Below are 8004 nucleotides of genomic sequence, written 5' to 3' on the forward strand. Positions count from 1 at the left end.
GAAAAGAGTCATAGAGAAATAGTCAGAGAGCAAGAATTATAGAGAGAGTATTGAGAGTGTAAGGTGTTAGAGTAATAGAGATAGAGTAGAGACATCCTAATTACTACTGAGTCTCAATCTTTTGCACTCGAAGAACTTTTTGCCTTCTAAAAAATTAATATCGGCTAAAGAAAAATTAAAATTGATATTTATGTAGGAGGTCAATGACCGCAGCCGGCCGATCATATGGTCGAGCTTGTTTTGTTAAAAACCCTGCGATACGAATAGGCGAAACTATTCAGGCCGTGGCCTTCCGACGTTTGTTGTTACTAAACAAGAGCGAGCGTGTTTGTGTGAGAGTGCGAAGAGAGTGCGTGAGAGTGAGCGCGGGTCGCGAGGACCTTATAAATAGGGAAAACAAGAGCGAGGGCCGTTCATTTTTCCTGCGAAGCGATAAAGCGTTGCCAACCGCTTCAATCCGTTTCCTATGTTTATATTTTCTAAAAAATTGATGAAATTTTACCAAATGGCAAACAATAATGTCGCTTCTCAGAGGGTTAATTGTTAAATATATCAGTTACTGTTAGAAACACTATCGAATACCTATCTCCAACCTAACATTCCTACACTACGAACTCAGAAGCCAAAGTGCCTAACTCCACGAAACTAAATTTCACTTTCTCAAATTGCACCAAGCATGTGCTTTATCACTAAAATTGGAAGAACTTCAGAAAGTGGAGTTAATCATTTTGACTTCTGAGTGGCTCACATAACACTGCCATTTCTACTTCTTCATTCTCGCCACTCTCTCTTTGTGCCTCCTTCTCCTAATTCCAGTATTCCCGACTCTGCACGCCAGCCTATTCGTACACGAGGGTGGCGAGCTGCAAATATTGATTTGACGATCTTAAGCTCGTGGCGCAGATTTGCCTGAACGACGCAGCCAATTTGCGGCCTCTTTGCTTTGTCCCCGTTTGATGAAACGCCATCGGGGTCAGTTCGTCAAGAAAGTCACCACAGCAGAGCCCTTTGTGCACCTCTCTCTTCGCACATTCAGCGCTTCTATTCTGTGTGCTATTCGGATTTTTGTCGGGACCTCTATTCGAGACGGTGGCCAAGTTACGATTGTCGCTTGGAACCACTGCCCGTGAAAACGCTAATTATTTCGACTCTTTTTCGCTACGACGCCCCTTTGCCACGGATTTTCTTTGACTTTTCTTCCAGCGAAAATGCCACTGGATAATGTAATTGGTTCGCTTTCAGCGCACCGGTATGAGGAACTTGTTATAGATTTCGTACGATTATTCTAGGGACAGTGTAGTTACGAATTCTCGGGTTTGGAAGGTTGAAAGAAAAATTTAAAGCAGTCTGGATAGTTTGGGCCCAAGTCTAATTTTTTTACTGTTTCAAGCTTTCAAAAAGTCTGAAAATATTCCGGAGTACTTATCAAAGGCTGTACTACATTATGCAATTGCTCGTTAAGTCAAATGTTTCAAACTTTTTTTAATAAAAATAGAAATTCGTTTCGAAGAAATGGGAGAGTGAAATTTCACCTGGGTCATTATTGACCCAGATTTCCTACTGAGGGTTAAAAAATAAAAAGTCTGAAAATATTCTGAAGTACTTATCAAAGGCTGTACTACATTATGCAATTGCTCGTTAAGTCAAATGTTTCAAACTTTTTCCAATAAAAATGGAAATTCGTTTTGAAGAAATGGGAGAGTGAAATTTCACTTGGGTCATTATTGACCCAGATTTCCTACTGAGGGTTAAAAAACAGCTCTGAGATAGATTTCTCTTATTAGGTATCCACATTTAACTAATAAAGCATCGTAACACAGTAATTTCTATCCTTAAACGATTTTCGATAACTACAAGCCATCAAAGAAGGAAGACGATCCAACCTTCTCCACATTATAGAACGATTCTTCATATTAAATTGTCCTAATTAATTATAACGATACAATTATACTACTGCCGACAATAATCTCAGTCTAGAAATAACCAAATTTCTTTGTACCAGGTCATCGATTCCGTCTCGTCACATAAAATTGTCACATAAAAAAGTGAAACCTGCAGTTTACTATTTCAAACACAAAACGTGTTTCACTGTAGAAGTTAAAAACGAATACCGATCAAATTCAAGTGATTTCCCTTTATGAATTCAAACTGGGACATACTATAACAAAGGCGACACGAAATATCGATAAAGTATTCGCGACAGGAAGAGCTACAACACCGATTCATAAATACAGACATTACACTAAATTATCGAGCAATACTTCCCTGAGTTTTTGTCAGACAAATCGCTGTAGCCGTGTATCATTTGGAATTCTGTGTGTGATTCAAACAGCCAGATTCGATATTGCTCTGTACCCACTCGGCGCTGTTTGGTCGCATTAGAAATTACCGGTAAACTGAATTAACTCAATGTTGATCCGCGATCGTATGTTACCAAACGACTTTCCCATTATGTTCCCACTGGTTGCTTGGGTAAAGTCGATTATAACCATGCCACGAAAGCAGCCCGCTACGAGCAATTTCGCAAACATACAAGTCAATACCTTGGACCAGGGACGTCTTCCGTGCGGTTCTCATGGGAGGTGAACGGGAAACCGAACGATGGATTCGCCTTTGGTTCGACTAACTTCCCTGGGAATGGATATGCGACAAACTCGATCGTTGGGGAAACATGACGTGTAATGAAAGCACGGGTAAACACACCCAAGCGGAATATATGATATAATCGAATAACCGTCGGGATTCGATAAATTTCATTGTCATCTCGCGACGAATTTCCGTCACGGAAAGGGAACGACTTTGATAACCTCGACTGCAACCACCGGAAAGAAAACTCTTTCTTTATGCAGCTCCGGAGAAACCGGGTGTGTTTTATTGACAAGGCGGAGAAACATTCGCCGTGGTCGATTTATCGATCAAGCTATTCCGTTCGACCTGTTTAAGCTTCTTTGTAGTTCGCGACATCTTTGTGTTAAATGTGTATCCGTGCAAGTGCTGATAACAGTTTTTGTTTTTAAATTGATGGGTATCGTGGCATCTCGACGTATAGAGAAAATCACGAATTAGGGGAGCTAAACAGTATATTCGATTTATCTAATTTCATGAATTTGACAATGATGTGGTAAGTATGTTTACTTCCAACAATTTCGCGAATCGGTGAAACAAAAGTGTGCATATTTGGTGCATTTGAAAAATTTCAAACAGATTCTACCAAATATTAAATTCTTATCGACACTTGCAATATCCTGTTCACTACTTAATTGATACAACCATCTTAAAAAATTACATCACAGCCATCTTTCTCCTTAAAAATCCTTAACCCTTTAACTGGGGAGCTAACTTGCAAAAAGCATTATAACGTTCCTTTTTATACCTTAAAAAAACAGATTGTGTATCAAGTTTAAATCTACACGTGTCATTTTCGAAGAGGTCGTCCCCAGTTAAAGTGTCAAAATATCCAACCCGTAATCTCCCTATTACCATAAACGATTCCAAAGAAATGTTAACTACCTACACCCAGAGAATACGAAGCACCTAACCAGAATCTCTCTAGGTTCCAACGAATTCTACCAAATCGTATTCACTCCGCTTCTCTCATCACCTGCAACACCGCGTACCATCTGCTTCATCGCTCCATCACAACTGCGAAGAATAGCACCTACTACTAGCGAAACTTCAATATTGCACACTCATTTCGCGTGATCCTTCCCCATCAGATTCAAGGTATCACGGTAACCGTACCATCTGAAACTAATTCGGTGAACGATAGTGGCCGGTGCACAAACGGACGCGCCGTATCGACCAGTGGAAGAGGTGCTTGTCGGTTTGTCGGATTCCGGTATTTATCATAGAGCGACACTCACAGAAGGGAAGGGTGGAAGGGCGAGTGAAAGCCAGTTGAAACGGTGCTGACACACGGACGTCCGAGCAGATATAGGTGTTCGTTGATTGAGTGTAATCTGTTTTGTTAATTGCAAGGTCCGCAGAGTCCGATACCTGCGGTCGTGTTCTGCTACATTCAACGTTACCCAAGCCTGGCCTACTCGACACCACGTCTCTCCTTCGACGTTGTGTACGAGAGAGCCTGCAGCAAGCTAGACCACAGTCAGACTCCCTTATGGGGGCCCATGGCGAGCCGTAACACCGGCTACGGGGGGTGAATTTGAGGGGTGGTTAACCGACTAATTGCAATACCGACGCGTCCGCTCTGACTATTTGCGCAATTGCAATCATATCCGGCGTCGTTGCCTCGCCTGTAGCGAGTATAATGGCCGTGCGAGCCGCGGGCGCGTGCTAATGGACCGTCAAAAACGGACTTCAGTGTTTTTCCGGCAGCCGCCAGTCATTTTTCAAAAGCCAACCCTACCCTTTTGGTGAAATCGGCCGCAGTCATTGGCCGTTGCGTCAACGGGTGTTACCACCGTGGCTATATAGCGTTTACTCTTTGTTTCTCTCGAGCTCGCTTTCTCGCTCGCTCGCTGCAGCCAGTCAGTTTCGGCAAGTTGTGTGAAAAACGGCTGCGCAGGATTTATAGGGAGCTTTGTGCACCGTTTTGTTCCCCGCGACCTTTGAGCGATTCCAACGATCTGCGGCTTTGTCCGGTTCTTAGCCAATTACGGCTGAAAAATGCCAATCGGGGGAACTGCGAACGTAGGAGTTGTGGGTACGTGTTGTATGATTTAAATTACATTTGTTCGCCAATGTTGGTGTTACTTATGTATTAGGGAAAATATACAGTTTTCGGCGATTTTCTCCTGAGTGATGGATTCGTGAGACAACTAGAAGAGGACAAAGTTTAATTACTTTTTACAGATAATACGACGGATGGTATAGATTTTTTCAATTTGCAATAGTTTTCAGCGCAACAATTTTTTTTAAATTATGCCAAAGCTTGTATAAGCTCATTTTCATGCGTTATTTCGTGTGATGTTTGGTGTGACATAATCAATAACACACTATCAGTGATCTTCTTTTTATGAGGACACCCTAAATGGAAATAGATATTTAGAATGAATTATTCCAGACTGAATCATTTTCTAATCTTGTATTTCAATTCGAAATGTACAGAACGGCGCGCCAAACCTTAAATTTTACTCTAATTCAGAACAACGACAGAAAGTTAAACGAATTGACGAATTTAACGTAAATATTTCAGTGGAAAAATAAAAATTAGAACAACCGCAATTTTCTTCAAATGCAAAATTACTGATTGACGAATGATTTTCGAACGAACCTTGCTAGTATTTCAAGCATCGGTCTCAAAACGAGGAATATCTGAACGCGAACAAAAGTTAAACTAATTCACATATTATCAATTGTCTTTCCGTATAAACTTTTCATCGAAGATCGATTTTGAAACACTTTCTATACATAATGCAGCAACATTATAGCTACGAGATACGTTCCATTTCCCGCATCCTACTAATGATCGTTTTAGGCCGAGCGTTTAACGAAGACAAAGCGTTTACAGAAGACTTTCACCTGTATATCGTACGACAGCACGGGGATTTTTAATATCGCTCCCGTCGTTTTTCAAACACTACCAACACCAACGTTCATGAATTATAGCGAGATCCGTAAATGGTTGATAACGCTGGTACACCGGTGTCGTGCATTAAAAATGTCGATTACGATCAAAGTTTGCGTTGCACCGTGCTCCGACAGTTTCAGACATCAACGATTTGATTAATACCGGTGTCTGGCGAATTTTTTTCTGTTGGTACCATGAACAGAAATCATACTTTGTAACCTTATCCGTTTCACATATTTTTTCCACATATATATACATTTTATTTCTCCCCCCTCGAGCAAAAACATTTCACGAACATCTGATTTACGACAATGAAATTTTATCGCAAGAATTCCCAGTGCCAAAGGTTATACTGTCGGAGAACAGAACGACTTAATCATTATTTAACGAGTACTGCTGAAATATTTCTCGTCGAAACAAAAGAATATCGATAACGATCATTCAGTATCGCTTTCAGCGCAAAGTAGGATCCCAAAAGGTATATATATAAGTTCGATATTCGATAAAAAGGGACCGGGATATCTTCTCCAATTATATCTTCCAATTTATAGTCTGTTTCGATTATTTTCCTCGCCTTTAACCGTATCGTGCCGCGACTCGGGGAACAGTCTCGTGACCGAGAGTTAAAATGTACCGGACGTTCCGTTTCTTCCTTTTTTTTCCCTCTCTCTCTCTCTCTCTTTCTCGTTCCGCGAACGCCAAAAAGTTCATTCCGCGGAGAGCGTCCCAGTTTCCCCTAGTTTCCGTCCTCTCCTTACAGATAATGCGAAAATAATCATCGTTGGTAACGAGAAAACTTTGCGACGCTTTGCTGAACTCGATAATGTAAATAACCCTCCCTCCCCACTCCTAGTTTCACAGTCGAATTACAGAATGGCGTATACAAGTGTCCAGCTTCGTTTGCTGTTCACGCTGATCTTACGCGAACTTGCGAATCTTGATCGAACGAGATATCGCGAGAAGTTAAATCAACGCGATTTAAATTAGGAAGTAATTTATACATTATCGACGAGAAGATTCGAAAAGTAATTGGTGCGAATAATTTGTTCCGAGTTTGGATATTATCTCGCACGAGGCTTGAGAATAATATTTCGTTTGCGATAAACTAGTATTCAGGATAGTAATTTACTAATACTGACATAGGGTTGCGGTGGAAGACGAGGAACAGAATCGAAACAGGCTATAGCTGAGTAATATCAATTTTCTTGGCAATCGAGGTCATGACTGCACAGAAAATTTTGTCGAAGCTTTATAAAATAATGCGAACGATTAATAGTAAATGACTGAATTTTATTTGAATCGCTTTTTCGTGTTCTATAGTTTTTACGAAGTATGAAGGAATTGGGAAAATTTATTCACTGTATGTAATTGGTGCAAATAATTTATTCCAAGTTTGAACATTATCTCGAACGAAACTTAAGAATAATATTTCGATTGTGATGAACTAGTATTGGGGATAGTAATTTACTAATACTAAACTAGTGTTACGGTTGAAAACAAGGAACAGAATCGAAACAGGCTATAGCGGAGTAATATTAATTTTCTTGTCAATCGAGGTCGCGATTGCGCAGAAAATTTGAAACTCTAACGAATGAATAGTGCATGTACCTTATTTCTGCAGTATATTGTTGCAATTAATACTTATTTCTATACCTAATTTCATATTAATTCGTTGTATTTCAAAACACGTAAGCAATTATTTCGCGAGGCTATTAATATAATGAAACATTTTCACCAAAAACACGAACGAAATTTCTTCTGAAAATTGATTCAATCTACATATTTCACACATACATGTCTGATTTGATTCCTGGGGATTAATCAAACGACAAGTGGCTAACCGATCTCAAACCATTCAATCGAAGATATCACTTGTATCAAGAAAAATAAATGGTTCAAAAAGGACCGTAATCATTGGTATATATCGCTTACTCGCTATTCAAATGCAGTACGCACCTGTAATTACTATCACAACTGTCACAGAGCTGCTCTGTATATCACCACTATCGAAATAACAATCGAACAAGTCGTAATTGCATCCTTGATTGCTTATCTTTAAAGAACATCTCCCGTTTAATTGTTTCTGCTTCAAGTGATTGCGTGATTGCTAGTTGTTGCGATTAATACTCAGAACGAGTACAACGAATGTAACTGTACGATCGATTGGGCAGCGTAAAGATTTAAATCGAGATCCCCGGAGATATGGCTATTTCGTATGCAGTCGAAAGAAGTCTGGGACGATATTTATTACCCTTGTAATTATATATTTTCGCATTACATTACCATTTCTGATGACGGATTTTTTCACCAAGCTATCGTACGATGATTTCTGCGCAATAAACTACGTTTTACCTCTACAAAATTAATGCAAAATAATTTTCTCGATCGCAAAATAGGCTTCCTCGATAACGTGAAAGTTAACAATAAAGAGAGACAATGTGAAAACACTTGAAATATTATTTTCTTTTAGTAAT

General features: G+C 39.8%; 1 protein-coding gene across 1 annotated transcript in view; it reads right to left on the bottom strand.

The window, feature by feature from the left end:
* The window catches only part of LOC108575321 (hemicentin-1-like), a 98716-nt gene that overhangs the window by 38851 nt on the left and 51861 nt on the right, over positions 1-8004 (bottom strand). The window lies entirely within an intron of this gene.

The sequence above is a fragment of the Habropoda laboriosa genome, unplaced genomic scaffold (assembly GCF_001263275.1).
Source record: "Habropoda laboriosa isolate 0110345459 unplaced genomic scaffold, ASM126327v1 scaffold143, whole genome shotgun sequence".
In the NCBI taxonomy this organism is placed as follows: Eukaryota; Metazoa; Arthropoda; class Insecta; order Hymenoptera; family Apidae; genus Habropoda; species Habropoda laboriosa.